The sequence below is a fragment of the Choloepus didactylus genome, chromosome X (assembly GCF_015220235.1).
Source record: "Choloepus didactylus isolate mChoDid1 chromosome X, mChoDid1.pri, whole genome shotgun sequence".
NCBI lineage: Eukaryota > Metazoa > Chordata > Mammalia > Pilosa > Megalonychidae > Choloepus > Choloepus didactylus.
The window spans coordinates 20616585-20633427 of record NC_051334.1 but is presented as its reverse complement, the minus strand read 5'-3'; the positions used below and the strand labels follow the sequence as shown (position 1 = coordinate 20633427).

The 16843-nt window shown below is 40.5% G+C and overlaps 1 long non-coding RNA gene across 2 annotated transcripts in view; it reads right to left on the bottom strand.

The window, feature by feature from the left end:
- Positions 1-16843, bottom strand: part of LOC119523743 — a 134519-nt gene that overhangs the window by 116895 nt on the left and 781 nt on the right. The window lies entirely within an intron of this gene.

The following is a 16843-nucleotide window of genomic DNA, read 5'->3' as shown; positions in this document are numbered from 1 at the left end:
ATAAAGTATGTAGTTATCAATACTAGTAACAAGGCTTTGATTAACTAAAATGCTCTGGGGCAGGGTGTTTCCAGGAAACAAAGATTTACCTGAAGACCCACTTTATTTCAACGTTTGCAGTTTAAACTTTTAAAATGGGCTTCTCTCCTTTTTCACCTTAGTAAATCTGAGTTACTCTATCAACTGAGGGCTGTGTAGCGCCCTGAGGTTCTTATTTCAAAGGTGACTATACTTCTTTTTCTGATGGAGATGGGGAGGCTTAAAACATATGAACAGTCAGCTTTAATAGATCTGACCCAGGATAGTTTCCTGGAAGTTGTTTTATTAACTAAATCCTTGATATCAATTGGTTTCCTGGTCATTTGCCCCTACAGCTAAAGGAGATTTTTGAAGGGAGACATAGAGTGATTTTAAGATATGGATACATACTGCAATCCACTGCCTTCTGCCCACCTCACCCAATCCCAACAGTCTCTGTTTAAGGACAGACTCATATGGCTGTGAATTGTCAGTCATCAAGGTGCTCAACACTGGCTGCTCTTTCGGTGGGCAAATACCACTTTAAATGTCAGACTCCATGGGGGTCACTAAGACTATAGGCCAAAAGTCCACAAAAACATCTTAGAAAAGAAGCTAAGCCATTTTGGTCCAACTTGATTTATAAGAGAAATGAAAATATTCTAAAAAGGGAATATGGGGATTTTTTTCTTGACCCTAAAGGAATGCCATTTATTTTCTATGAATTAAAATTCCCAAGATTTGTTGCACACAGTTCAGTCTGAGAACAATCTGTCGTGGAGTCATTTAAAATCCCTGCTCAGGGAGCATCAGGGATACCCGTAACAGCTGAGCTGGAAGAATGCTCAGGAAGGGGAAAATAAAAACAATAGGAGTGCATTCCCGACTGTATTATCAACTTCAGATGGCTTCATGTGAAAGATCAAATTGTGCCTTTGTAAATGTTTCGCTTTTCAGATTTCACCTCCGAGACTATGAGGGAGAATATACTTTTGTTATTTGAAACAATCAATGGCTTTTTCAACTTTCCAGATACAAGGGCAAAGCCATTGTGAAACTGTGGATTGCCTTATGGGTGTCCTCATGCGAAGCCAAAGGTGGAAAACAGAAAGTACAATTGTCAACTATGTTACCAGTGGAGAGATGAACATATGTATGTATTTGTGTATATATATACATATCCAGTATAGAGTGGATACAAGGAATATATAGATATTTATACATTTGCATGTTTGTAGATGTATATATGTGTACATAGTTAGATTTATGTATATGTATGTGTGTGTAAATTCCATATATATATTCCCTGTATCCAGTCTATACTGATAGATGAACCACTACTTAAATAACCATTCACCACTGACTGCCTCCAAGAACTGGAAGCTGCTGTTTCCATGATGAAAGATCTAATTCATAATAACAGTTCACCACATTAAAAATGAAAAATACCAATCTAGTGCATCAACCTAAATTAAGCTTTAGTAAATGTTCAGACTTAGATAAATCATCTCTATTGGCGCTGAAGAAAAATTCTTTAATTTCTGATCAAGACTGAATTTGAGTTGCTTATCTTATTTAATTTGCAGAGTAAGTGGGCACTCATTTCCTTAAGTAGTTCATGATCTTTTGACATAATTTATGTTTTTGTTTCCAGGCTGCTAAAACAAATACCATGCAATGTGTTGGGTTAAGCAACAGGAATGTCTTCGCTCACAGTTTTGAGGCTAGAAGTCCAAAATCAAGGCATCAGCAAGGCGATACTTTCTCCCAGAAGACTGTGGTGTACTGGAGCTGGCCGCCAGCAATGCTTGGGTCCCTGGTTTTTCCATCACACAGAAACACGCATGGCGGCATCTTCTCCTTTCATCTTCACTTCTGGGTTCTGTTGATGTCCAGCTGCTGGCTGCTCACCATGGCTTTTCCTTCTGTGGTCTTTTCTATAAGGGCTCCAGTAATAGGATTAAGACCCATCCTGACTGAGATGGACCACACCTTAACTGAAGTAACCTCATCAAAAGGTCCTACTTACAAGGGTTCACACACACAAGAGTGGATTAAGACTAACAGCATGTTTTTCTGGGGTACATAACTCAAAGCCACCAGACAGTGGCTATTCAATGGTGATATGATATCAAATTTTAAAAAATTTTTACCGTGATAACATATATTACCACACAAAATTTCCCATTTTAATCACATTAGTGTGTAAAATTCAGTATTATTACACACATTCAATATTGTGGTATCAACATGACCATCCATTACCAAAACTTTCCATCAGTCCAAACAGATACTTTGTACTCATTAATCAATAACTCCCTATTCCATCTCCCACAGCTCCCGGTAACTGTCATCTACTTTATCTCTATGGATTCGCTTATTCTAGGTATTTCATATTAGTGGTATCATACAATATTTGTCCTGTTATATCTGGCTTATTTAACTCAACCTGATGTCTTCAGGTTCATCCATGACATCACATTTTTGCATGTACTCAAATACCCTCTGCACATTTCTTCCTGCGTCTGAAGCTACCTGCTCTGCCTCAGGCACTTCCATGGCTCACCAACTTCCCTTGGGCCTGTGTGGTTTCCCCACTGGGATCAATCAGTTCCATGCCTCAGGATGTGCTGGGCACTTTGCATTGACCTCTTCCATGCAGCTGGGTGACCAGCCACTTTGCCTGGCATTTCTGACTCCTCCTGCACTGAATTTGGATGAAACACCACTCCACAGGGCATGGAACCAAGCATCCTCTTGCATACCAAAGGGTCAGACTGATGCAATCTAGAAGCATGGGGGGGTTTATTCCCTGTGGGGCAAACTCTGACCAATGAGAAACAAGGAATGGCAGGGATCCAGGCACGTAAATTTCCTCTATATCCTTCCTCCCACATGCCCTTCAGAGGCTCAGTTTATCAACACAGCTTCCATGTAGACATTCATAAACATCCACACCCACTGGACATGTCTGCCAAGCAATGTGCTTTGTCTCTTTGCAGCTTGTTGCAAAGCACCATCACATATCACCTTGCATTCCTTCTCTTCCTGCCCGGCCTTCCCTCCTTTGTCCTCACTCTCATTGCCCTGGGTTTGCATCTCCCCAATAAAGCATCAGCACTTTATCCTTGCTACAGGCTCCACTGAACATGAGCTGAGATAGCTGGTTAGAGATCATCCCTACATTTTCAAATCCTTGTATTTCCCAGCTTAGGACATTTTCTACCTATTTACAATGTTTTGAGCCCCCCCCCCCCCCAAAATAACAGCTAAGTTGATAACATGTATTTCAATTTTTTATACTTTGAATGCAATGAGAGACCAATATCACTCTACATTTATTTACATTTAAACCCTAAAATGTAAATTAAAAAATAGGCACCAACTTATCGTTAGGCTATGCTCAGAGGTAAGAGTATGATAAGGTCCTATTTTGTCAGATCACTCAAATCCCATGACCACAATATTAATGTGAACTTTGGAGTCATCAACAATGTGATTAATATCTCAGCTTTGCCACATGCTTAGCTGTGAAACCTTAATCAAATTACTTAAACTTTCTGAATTTTATTCCTTTCTTTATAATCTGGCACACTAATAATATAAACTTCATAATGTAAAACCACCAGCCCTGTGCTTAGAACACTGAGAGTGCTTAATATCTGGTAGCTGTATGCAGTATTATTTCAGTTCTCCAATCAAGCAAGAAAGAAAAAGTTGAGTTTCTTCCTGAACTTTGGGAAGAGCTATGATGCATCTGAATTACAAAGAGCTATTTTGGTTGCGACAGAATTGCAGATCAAATAAACTTAAACAAAAGGGAATCACTGACTGATACCATGGAGAGAGAGGAACTGATCTTGCCTCAAGCAGCATGGCTCAAAGGCTGTGGTCAGTGCCCTCCTTTTTTTTCCCTCCTTTCCTCATCAAGAACTTTTTAGTATCTATACAAAAACATTTTAATTTATAACTTAATTATAATTTATAACCACTTGGATTTAAAATTCTCAGACTGGGAGTAGCCATGAAGAGGCATTTGACCACAGACCCAGGGACAAGTGCCACCCATGTGACTCCCCAGGGTGACCAGTGGGAGGCTTCGGTGAGAACATGTGTTTTCAGTGTTTATCACGGTGTCTGCCATGGAGTCCCTGTTCAGCCACTGCGACTGAATGTTCCTGGAAAGCACCACGGGCCCTGCAGCCGCACCCTGACATACAGGAGCCCCAGCACCAGCTTCATCCACCCCACCTGGGGGAGCTGAACCAGGAAGTAAAGGGGCCACAGGAGAGTCGATCTTGAATGCCCTCTTATGCACATATTTCAGAAATAAATTTTCATTTTCACCTGAGAAATACCAGGAACATAGTTTAAAACATCAAGTACCACTGATAGGTCTATGCCAGGTCATCACAGGCCCAACCTCAGCCCTCAGTTCCCCTCAGCAGAGGCAGCCACTTTCCCCCTTTTTAGTTATCTACTCCCTGTTTCTGAATCATGTCCATGTTGCTATTTCCTTGGTTTATCCCAGTGGGATGCTATTGGTGGACTAGCTGTTGTGACACATGCGAACATGACTTCCACACCTCCCAGCTTCTCACTTTCTGTGTGGTTACATCACATATTGTTACCAAGTCAGTATTTAGTGGTTACGTTGACAGTATAAATGTTGTTCCTTGCTGAGCCATGTAGTGTACTGTGGGGCCCTTTTCTTTCTTGCAAACTCTTTGTTTTTCCAAGAAAATTGCCTTGGTGTTTTTTCATTTGCAGTTTTCTTTCTTTCTTAGTTTTTCTTTCTAACAAAGTCATGCATTCATATATTTTAAACTGTCACATTCTCTAAGACACTTCCATGCACATCACTAATTAACAAGCTTATACTGTTACTTCTTGATTTTCCAACTGTAGGCATTATTTTATGCAGCCGTCACTACCACCCATGGGCACACTTCCCATTCTTCCACTTCACAGGATATCCGCTGGCTGCTTTAAGAGAGATAACAGGGATATCAGTGGCTTCCATGACATTGAATTTTACTTCACAAGTGCAAACAAGAGCTGGCATGCACGGGGGAAATCAGGCGGCTTTGCTCCAGAGCTAGTCCTGACCAAGTTGCCTCTGCCCCTGGTGCAGCCCTCTTCTCTGTGCCCCCTTCTCCTGCCCACTCCATCCATCAGGAGGTGAGGAAGCAGTAGGGCACACACAGCTTTTCAGGGCATTTTACCCATATCTCATGTGTCACATGGTCACACAAAGAATGTTTGGAAAATGTACTCCTAAACCATGTGCCATCTAAAACTAAAATAAGGAAGTAGAGAATCAATACTGAAGGACAACTAGCAGTCACTGCCAAACCCCATCTCCCAATGTGCGTAAAAGTTTCATGGATCTGCCTGGATAGACTGTCGCAACAGCTCCCAAATCTCAGCAGTGTGAAACAACAAAGGTGAATGCATTTCTTACTCATACTGCACGTCTGCCATGGGGAGTGCACCGGCTCTGCTCCTCGGGCTGGGCAGGGGGTCCAGGTCTCAAATCTGCTGGGGCCCTGCCAGAGGGGAGGGACAGAGCTCCACAAGAGCTCAACCAGCAACGAAATGCATTTCTCACTGGCCACAGCTAGCCATGTGGTCTCCCCCAACTACAAAGGAGCTGGAAGTGCCAGTCACAAGGCATGGATGGCCATGGCGGGTTAGGTGGACAGGTGGGGTCATTGTTTGTAACTTGCAAATGCAGTACAAATGAACTGTACAGTACATTGTGGTTACTTTTCTGCTTTTGTGTAAGTTTTTGTAATTCCTGGAGTTATAGTTCTTTTTAGGTTTTTTTTTTCTTATAATGGACTCATCAAAAATTCATCCCTAAACCTTTCCCCAATTTCATTCTCTGTGACTTTCTACCTTTTTACATTCCTTTATTGTTGAATTTGGCAGGGTTTCTGGCAGCAGAGGAGATAACCATGTGTGATTTCTGTGCTATGTTTAACTACAAGTCCCAAATCCATTCTCTGGCTGCTTCACTGTCCCTTTCAGATAGAAATTCAGTACAATACGCAGATTTGTTATTTCTGCAGTTGCATGATGGCTTTGGAACTCGGCAAATTCAACCACCAGAGATCTCTTCCATTAATTTGCTGCCTCTTCCATTTTGTGAGGGATCCCTGGGCCAATACCTGTGGTTGGTGCCCTCTTACTATCTATCTAACAGGCCCACTTCCCTCTGCATTTTGGCCAATTCTTTCTTTACTACAGATGCTCTCCCATGATGTCCACCATCATGTCCAGGCTCACCCCATCTCAGCTTAGCAACTCTGGTGAGTAGAGAAGCAGCTTTCCCAACATCTACATACTAATTCTACGGGAAGGACTCTAATGGCCCCTGCTGGTTTCACATGCTCACCCCTTGAACCAATTAGCCCAATCAAAGTTGTTAGGGAAATGACATAGTAGGATTGGTCAAGTCTGATCATTGGTCCACTCTGGTAGCCAAGGGGACAAAATCTAAGATTTAAAGAAGTGGGCTGACTCTTCAAGAACATCAACCAGATGCATCCCCCTCTCCCATAATGTTGACATCCTTTTTCAATATGAACAAGTCAGGGTGGTCACTGCCTAGGCATCCCTGAAGATCGAGCAAGTGATCAAAATGAGAGGAAGGGATAGCAACAGGTAAGCTAGGCTTTAACAAAGGATTATGAATACTGAATCTTTATATAAGTGTTTTTTATTTTATTCTTTTTTTTTAGTTGCTAGGGCATTAGAATAGCTAGAAGGATATAACTGAAATGGTGGAACTGCAACCCATACCGTTCTTTGAAATTTGCTCTATAGCTACTCATTAAATTGTACTTTGAATTTTATCACCTTTCTGTATATATCTTATATTTCACAGTAAGGAAATAACTGAAATTGTGGAACTGTAACCCATAACATTTTTTGAAATCTGTTCTCTAGCTACTTGTTAAATCATACTTTGAATATTATCGCTTTTCTGTATATATGTTATATTTCACAATAAAAAATGTGAAAAAGGGGCTGAGAAAGCTTCCTAGGCGCGCGCGCGCGCGCACACACACACACACACACACACACACACACACACACACACACGAGCCACTACGCAGAGATCAGCAAATCTCTTCTGTAAAGGGCCCGACAGTAAATAGTTTGGGCTATGCAGGCCACATAAGATCTCAATTGCATATTCTTTGGTGTGTTTTTTTGTTTGTTTGTTTGCTTTGCTGTCTTGTCTTGTTTTTACAACCCGTTAAAAACGTTTAAAAAAAAAACATTCTTAGCTCACTGACTGTACGAAAACCAGCCACAAGCCATATTTTGCCAACCCCTACACCACTTAAAAAAAAACATTCTTAGCTCACTGACTGTACGAAAACCAGCCACAAGCCATATTTTGCCAACCCCTACACCACAGCCTAATGCAAGCGAAATGAGTATGAAGGACTGTTCATCACAGAATGAGTGAATAAGTTGGATCGAGGTATAAACATTTAGAGTTTTTGAAGCACTACTCCACTGTTGGAGTTAAGGAAACCGTTTCACTCAAGTGATCAACAAACGAATTTTTTTGAGCACCTACATTTGAAATTCCAAGATTAACTGCACATCTATAAGTTAGGTCAAGTCTGTATTTTTTAATTAGGGGGAGACATGAATATAATAGATATTCTAGAACTTTAAAGAAGGCAACAGACAGAACAAAAGAACAAAGGGAGAACGTTTGTACAAATGTCTATCCTTCTTCCCTATAAAGTATTCTGAATATCAAATAATGGGAGAACAGATTTAAACGTTTCTGCCCTAATGAATTCACTTCCAAATCTGTTTCAATATTAGACAGCTTTATGAATATTGATGCACTTCAACATAAGTAACTAGAGAAAAGAATAGTCGGCATTCCCCTCCCTCCTCCACCCACTTCCTCTGCCATTGCCCCTGTGCCCTTTTAATGTCATTTTCTAACAGTGAGCTAGAACATTGACAAGCCTAAGGTTATTGCTCAAAATTAAGCAAGTGTGGCAAAATAAGTCACCATTTAGGGGAATCCACACAAGAGTGCCTTTTCTGAAGATTTACCTTTTAACATTAGATCAGTGGTTTTGAGATCAGAGAGTCTGTGAACTTGAAAAACTTAGGTCTTTATTTTCACTAATCTAACTGAAATTTAGCATTTCCCTCAGCTTTAAACATACTCAACAATCTACTTAATACACCTGTGACTTTGTCACAAACAGAAATCACAGACATTTTCATAGTACATCACTGAAGATGCTGAAGTTATCATAAAATACCATTTAAGCTTATTACTACTTAGAAATTACAGTAGTTATTAGTCCCGCTGCTAGATCTAGTTATATAATATATTATTAAAAAGTTCATATACTACTATCACAAATTTGTTTTCGAGTATTTTGAAAACTCTACTACTTCAACATAACTGGTTTCCTTTGAAATCCTATGGATTTCATTTTGTGCGCTTGCAAACATTTTTCTGAGAAGTGGTCCATAAGCTTCAGCATCCTACAAAAGATGCTAGGGCACAAAAAGTTTTAAGAACCCCTGCATTAGACAAAGTTGAGTATTCCCTCCTCCTTGAAATATTTTCTTCTTTTCGTTTTCTCAGCTTCACACAATCCATGGTCCCCTGACCTCAATCTTCTCTGCTGGTTTCTCCTTTTCTCTTTGACCTCCATACTAGAGTGTTCTATGGCTCACTCCCACATCTCTTTCTCTATCTGTTCTTTAACTAGGTGATCTCATCTCATCCATGGCCTTAAAGATCATGGATAAGCTGGTGGCCCCAGCTCTCCATCTCCAGCATATTTTATCTAACCGCTACCTGACACTTGCATTTGGAACTCTGATAGGCATCTCATATTTAGGATGGCTAAAAGAGAACTCTTGGTCACCCTGCCACTAAAACCCGTGATTCCCCCTAGTTTTCCCCAACTCAGGAAATGACAACATCTTCGTATCCAATGGCTCAATCAAAACATATTTAGTAATTATCTTTGATTCCTATTTTTTCTCTCATCCTCCACAGCAAGTTATATCAACTCAGCCTTCAAAACACATCCTGAATTTTTCTACTTCTTGCCCTGATATCCACTACCACTCTAGTTCTAGCCACTTTTTTATTCATCACTTGTAATTATACAATGACCTCCTGCCTCATCTCCCTACTTCAATTCCTGCCTTCTTACAATTAGCTTTGTACACAGTAATAAGTATTGTCTTTAAAAATTATGAAATATTTCAGACCTGCAAACAGAATCCTTTTTAAAAACAGTAACCATTTTTAAATTAATGAACCAGGTCATTGCCTTTCTCTTCTTGAAATCATCTAATTATTATCCACTGTATTTGGAATAAAGTACCAACTCTTTAGCATGCTTACAAAGTCCTACACGATCTAGACCTTGTCCATATCTATAACTTTGTCTTCTACTCCTCTCCCTTTCTCCCACCACAGTCAGCCATAGTGACATCCCTGCTGTTTCCCAAACCCACCAAGCTCAAGCTCATCTCAGAAGCTTTGCATTAACTATTCCCTCTACCTGCAATTCTCTTCCACCAGCTCTTTGCATGGCTGGGTCTTTTTGTCCCAGCTTAAAACCTCCTTAAAAGGCCTTTTTTGTTCATCCAACCTAAGGAATCCATCTGATAGTTCCTCCCTATCACCCTATTTTCTCTTCTTCATTTTTAAAATCAGATATTTTATCACTTTACTTGTCTGTTTATTTTCTGTGGACACACATACACACACACACACACTTTATAATAAACTCCATGAGATGTGGGATATTGTCAGATTTGTATACCCCTTAAACTCTAGCACCTAGTAGATGCTCAACAAATCTCTGGAGAAGGAAGAAAAGGGAGGGAGAAGAAAGGAATTTAACATTTTTTTCAAGTACTCTATTTAAAATGTGTCATAAAATGATTTCAAGCAGCATCTCAATAGACATTTCCAGGGGGTGAAATTATTGCACAGCATCATCACTTAAAAAAAAAAGTTATACTCAGATCTAACAGCGAAAAGAAAATTGCAAGGGATTATGAAGGCTGAACAATCACTGTTAGAGCTCCAGAGACCTAACTGCTCAGTCATCTTTCCACCACTCTTCTCCCCATCCACATTGCCAGGCTCATCACTAAGAGCACAGTGTGGTCATCCAACCAAAGAACAGTTACTGTCTTTCCGCCCAAAGAAGATGATCATCTCCTGGAGAACAATGAGCACTCGTGTTTAACTAGAGACTAAGCACACAAACAGTTCCTACAGGTGAGAATTCTGAGGCCATCCTCTTTCATTTTCCAAATGTTAACTGTCAATGAAATAGTAGGGCCCCAGATCTCAAAGCAAGGTGCTTCTCAAACTACACACAACCAGTGTTGGCTACCTATTCTAATCTAAGACACGAAGGGGCTTGCTTCAGAAAGACAAGTGGATTCAGAAGGACTCGGCTGAGGCATACTTTCTAGGTGGCCCCAGCCTGGGCCTCATACACTAATTTAAAAGGCATCTTTTGGATACCTACCATGAGTGAGTCACTGCACATGCTGGAGATAAATCTTGGCTCAACCAATTACTGACAGTGTGTCTTAAGGCCAGAAACTTTGAGTCTCTAACTTCAAATTCTCATCTGTAAAAATGGGAGAAAATCATAAGATCTATCTCGTGGGGTTGCTGCACCTAGCACAGTGTCTGGAATGAAGACAATACTCAAGAAATATTAGTATTACAAAAAATTAAAAAGGCTCTCTCAGAGTTCACAATTTAGTGAAAGACAGAAACATATAAACAATATATACAATAGTGTGGAAATTCAGTAATAAAGAAGTGCCCGGGGCATATCAAAACCAACAGAAGATCTGCAAATCTGCAGATAGAGTAATCAGGGGAAGATGGTATTGGCCTTCACAATCTGCCTTATTTTTCATCTTCTTGCCCCAAACTTCTATACCCCCATCTAATCCCCACAATGGCATCTAATACTTGTATGATAGCACTTAACAATGGCAGAGATCCCATCACCACACCAATTTAGGTCATAAGCAACCTTTGCTCCAGTTATTTATCAGTCTCTTTTCACTCATAAAAGACACATAAACCACTAACATATTCTAAGAGACTCTCCTTTGGTATTTGAGGTAATACTGAGGGGGGAGGTTAAAAATCCAAAAATGAAACTATATTAGATAAGAGGATGACTGAATCAACCCACTGAAAACACGTATGTCCAGAAGTTCCAGTATCTGACAGCAGCTCTGTGAGCTGGTAAGAAGAAAAACTGGCATCAGGTGAACCCAAAAGCAATGGCAAGTGTCTACTTCCAAAGCACAGAAACGACCCTACCAGAGGAGGGTACTACTTTATAATGAAGACTACAGACTTTATTTTCACTCTCAATATTACTTATTTTTAACAGATATTTATATATTCAACAGCCTTTACTCATCACCTTCAATGCACCAATTGCTATGCTAGGCCCTGGAGATATGACTTCAAACAACTCAGTCATTTCCCCTATTTTCAGAGACTTTATTCATTAATCAGGTATTAGTTTTCAAGGCTGCCTAACAAATTACTACAAAAGTTGTGACTTAAAACCACATTCATTTATCATCTCACAGTTTCTGTGGGTCAGGACTCTGGGCACGGCTTAGCTCAATCCTCTACCCAGATTCTCACAAGGCTGCAATCAAGGTGCCAACCAGGGCTGGGTTCTCATCAGGAGGCTCAACTGGGACACAGTCTACTTCCAAGCTCATCAGGTCACTAGCAGAATTCATTTCCTTGCAGTTATGGAAGTTATGGCAGCTTCCCTCTTCAAAGCCAGCAAGGAGAGTCTCTAGAGTGAGTCTATTAGCAAGACAGTTTTATATAATGTAAGCTAATCTCATGGGAATGACATCCACCACATTTTCCATATTCCATGGGTTAGAAGGAAGTCACAGAGCCCATCCACACTGAAGGGGAGGGAATTATACAAGACCATGAACACTAGGAGGCAGGGATCATGGAGGCCATCTGCCAGTTTGAATGTATTATGTCCCCCAAAACGCCATTATGTTTCATGTAATCTTGTGTGGGCAGATGCATCAGTGTTAATTAGATTGTAATTCTTTGAGTGTTTCCATGGAGATGCAACCCACCCAACTATGGGTGATGACTCTGACTGGATAATTTCCATGGAGGTGTTACCCCACCCATTCAGGGTGGGTCTTAATGAAATCACTGGAGCCATACAAATGAGTTGACAAACAGAAGGAACTCAGTGCAGCTGAGAGTGACCTTTTGAAGAGGAGCTACAGCCAAGAGGGATACTTTAAAGAATGCAAAGAAGCTGAGAGAGGAGCTTTAGCTTACAGAGACATTTTGAAGATGGCCGTTGAAAGCAGACTCTTGGCTCCGGAGAACTAAGAGAGGACAAACACCCCAAGAGCAACTACGAGTGACATTTTTGAAGGACTGTATCCTAAAGAGGAACATCCTGGGAGAAAGCCATTTTTGAAACCAGAACTTTGGAGTAGACGCCAGCCACGTACCTCCCCAGCTAACAGAGGTTTTCCGGACACCACTGGCCATCCTCCAGTGAAGGTACCCGATTGTTGATGTGTTACCTTGGACGCTTTATGACCTTAAGACTGTAACTGTGTAACCAAATAAACCCCCTTTCATAAAAGCCAATCCATTTCTGGTGTTTTGCATTCTGGCAGCATTAGCAAACTAGAACACCATCTTAAATTCTCTTCACCCCAAATGGGGATAAAGACAAGCAAAGAAGCACTCACAGAGTATGGTAAATTCTATGATGGTGAGTACAGAAGGCCAAGTACGTAACCTTTACTGGGTGTGTGGGTGGGTGGTGATGGTGATTAATGACTTTCTGGAGACAGAACCATCTAAACTGAGACAAAGAGGATATGTCCAAGTTTTCAATGTGTATACTGGGGTGTGGTGACTGTTCCAGGCAGAGAGTCTGACAGAATGAAAATCACTCAAGTAAAGAAAAATCATGCATATGATCAAACCATGCTTCGTTTTGCTTTGTATTCAATGAATTGCTAAAATCTCAACCAGAAAAATTTCTCCTTCATGGGCACAGAGTCACACTCAGTAAGTTCAAATGCCTTCTTATATTAATATCTAAAAGAAAAACCTTTTAAAATGTGGTCTCACTCATTTCCAATATGACCTAAAGAGAAAATATTTCCATTTTATGACCCCCCCCAATTATTATTTAAAATAATGATATCCTAAGTTTTTGGTACATCCCTGGTCCTGATTGATACCAGTTCAGATCCCAGCTCAGATTACCAACAAAGAGCTCTGTGTCCATCTCTGAACTAATTATCTTCTGAAAAAAAGGGCCTCAGGGGTGAGAGAAAACCAGCTGTTGAACACTTAATAGTACATGCCAAGGGAACAGCCAATTGCCAAATACAATAGGTATCTAAGTCAGGTGGAATTGTTTATTCTAACTTGCCTACTCAAACCAGAATGTGGCCAGTTTTGTGAAATATGCTTGCAAAACAGTAAACTATTAATTGATTGTAAGACAACATTCTCCCCATGAAAGTTATACTGAGCCTCCACTTCAAGAAGACCCCTCCTCATGGACCCTGTCCTCTGCTAAGTTCCTAATGGTGTTCATATTTATCATCCACAGTTAACATCAACTCCCCAGAAAAGTCCATAAAATGGGGCTTGAGAACACAGCATATTATGAGAGTTTATAGTTAAAGCAAAATAATTAAATTGTTTTCAAGGAATAATTTCTATTAGTCACATTCCTATATACCTATGTATACTATACAGATGCCTTGTGGTACAACAAATGAAAGTCCTCACATAAACAGGCTGAAAAATCTATAGAAGATTTAGTGGCTCATGTAATAAGAAGTCTGTAGATAGCATCAGTTTCAGGTACAGTATGATCATGCCTCCAGCTCCACTTCTCTCTTAACTTCTAGGCAATTATCTCACATCGGTCTACCCTTTTTTTCAGGCTGATTTCAAATGGTGACTTAATAGCAATCAGAGTTACACGTTTCTTTGTTTACATGCAAGAAGGAGGATTCCCTCAACCATTCAACAAAAACTCTGACCATTAAGCTAAGAAGACCACATTCAAACTAATCTCTGTGGCCAGGGGAGTGTCATTCTCTAATTGAGTCCTGTGATTTTGCAAGAGAATGTCAAATATGTCCATGTCTGTGATAGTCATGAGAGGACTCAAGTCCCTTTAGCCAGTGGGTGATTCTTACAGCCTATTCAGCATCTGCCTCTCAACCTGTTTCTCTTTTCTCTACTCAACATTGTGTTCACACTATAGATGGATTTATGAATGTAAGGGTCCTGAATGTCCACTGTGGTGCACAGAGAATGACAAGAGTCATTCTCTGGGGTTCGATAATGTGTCACAATGAGATAACTCAGATATCCTCAAGGACCCCTAAAACAAACCTGTATGTTATTCAGCACACCCCAGAACTCCAGTGCCTCAGCTCCACAGATCTAGCCCCAAATTCCCCAAAGGGCCACTTGCTTTTAGCAATTCCACAGCAGAGGGGACTGACCCCACCTGAACCAGAAACCTATACCTGGCCAACTTATCTTGGAATTTTATTTAATCATGGCATTTCAAGATTCTTTTTCAAAATATTCTTTTTGCCCCTCAAATGTTCCAGGCCTTCACATCCTCAAGATACCAAACATGATACTTTGAGGAGCCAACCAAGTTATACATAATGCATTTTTATGTTCCTAAATTAACAAAGTGACTTCAGATCTGTGAAGGGTGTTAAAAATTATATAAGCTATGTATGTATTTTTACTTGTTCATACATTTCCAGTTTCTTTCAGGGCTTAAAAGTTTGAGGGGACTTTTATTTTTCTGAGAAGGCCCAGCCTGTTATGTATGGGAGAAAAAGTATTCCAAAATATGCACAGTTTTTCGGAGGGGCCTCAGGGCCAGCACTTTTCTTTTTATCTTTCGGAACACGGAACAATCATGTGGGTATATCTATTCCCAAGATACAGAGTATTTAGACATGCTGCTTTTCTAATCATCATTTAATAAAGGCAAGCAGACCCTGAGACAAGGATTTGAGTGAAAGCAGTTTATTTGAGAGGTGACCCTAGAAAACACCAGTACAGCGGGGAAGTGAGACAAGAAGGGAAAGCAGCAAATTCAGGATGTGTTGTCAAGTGAGCAGGTGTCTGCCATTGGCACTTGAGGCTTAATCTGGCTGGGGATTTTTGGGCGAGTGTATAATAAGCCTCAGAGTTGTCCTACATGAGGGACAAGAAGCTGGGGTGTTTATTCTTCAAATCCCTTCCATCACTGGTGGGGGGAAGCTCCCAAGGGAGCATTAACTTATGGCTATTTCTGGCCTGCCCTTGCAAAGGTCAAGAGAAAGCCCATGGGTGGAGGGTCACATGTCTGCAGAAGCATGCTAAAAGCAGGCCCTGGACCAGTGAACAGACAAGATATGGGCAGGCACCGCTGCAACAATGCCAGAGGCCAGAGGATTACCATATACTTCTTGATAACAGTCTTAAGTGTCACTGCTTGTTTCTGGCTTATTGCCTTAAAAAATATGGCATTCAGTACAATTCCAATTTCTGGGGGTTTACTGAAATCATTTCATCAACATAGCAAGGCATCATGACACAGAGGAAAGAGCCCTGAATTTTGTAATGAGGAGAGCTGGGTTCTGGCCATGACCCTGTGGTCTGACATACAATGCTTCCTGGCTCTGGACCTCAGAATCTTTGATGTAAATCGAGTTTTAAAGTAATAATAATAGTAAACATATATGTGACCTTAGTGCATGCCAGGTACTGTGCTGAGTACTTTACAAATATTAACTCATGTAACCCTCATGACACTCAATGACATAAAGACTATTATTATCTCCATATTTTACAGAGAAGAAAACTGAGACACAAGGAGATTAAGCAACTTGAATGTGATCATGCAGGTAGTAAGTGGTAGATCCAGGACTGGATCCCAAGTAAACTGGCTCCAAAACTGAGACTGCTAACCCCCACTAGGATGCTTCCAAATTCAGTAATCTCTCTGCCCTCGTTATTACTATTGATCTTTGACCTCTGATAAAATCAGCCAGGAGAAAGGTGTATTGATCCGCCATATGTTTTGACTTCTGTTGTTGACTCAAATCCAACTTGTGTCATTCTCTTGTTGAATAATTTACAAGATGCGTTTATAGAACCTGGGAATAAGCAGAAAGTGTCGTGTACCCAGTAGGTCCGAATATATCCCCTTGGGGAATGGCAATCCATGTCTGCGCCAGGGAGAGCTGTGATTTTAATCCATTCCTTAAGAAAATGAACCGTCATATCTTTCCAATACACTTGGAAATATTTCACTGACTGTGGAAGCTTTACACCATCAAAGGCTGTTCTTCTGCCAGTTTTATTACTAGAGTATATCTTTTCAAAATTTAACCTACATTTGTTCAAGCAAGATGCCAATGAACCAGTCATATCAGTATCAGGTAGAATTTTCAGTTCCCACTGGAGAGTAGCATATCAGCTCAAAGTAATCGTTAGAGGCCAAATTTTGCTACCTCCTGAAGTCTGATCCAAAAATCTCCCAGAATATTACTTTCAGGTGCCTGAAAGTTTCCTTTTGAAGTTATATTATTATGATGAAAGTTGCTTGATTCATTTATAAAACAAGTGCTAATCTCCTACTACATCCAGCCCACTAGGCTAAGAACTGAGATCTGAGGATAGCGATTTATCTTTTTGATTCTCCTGCCCTTTAAGACA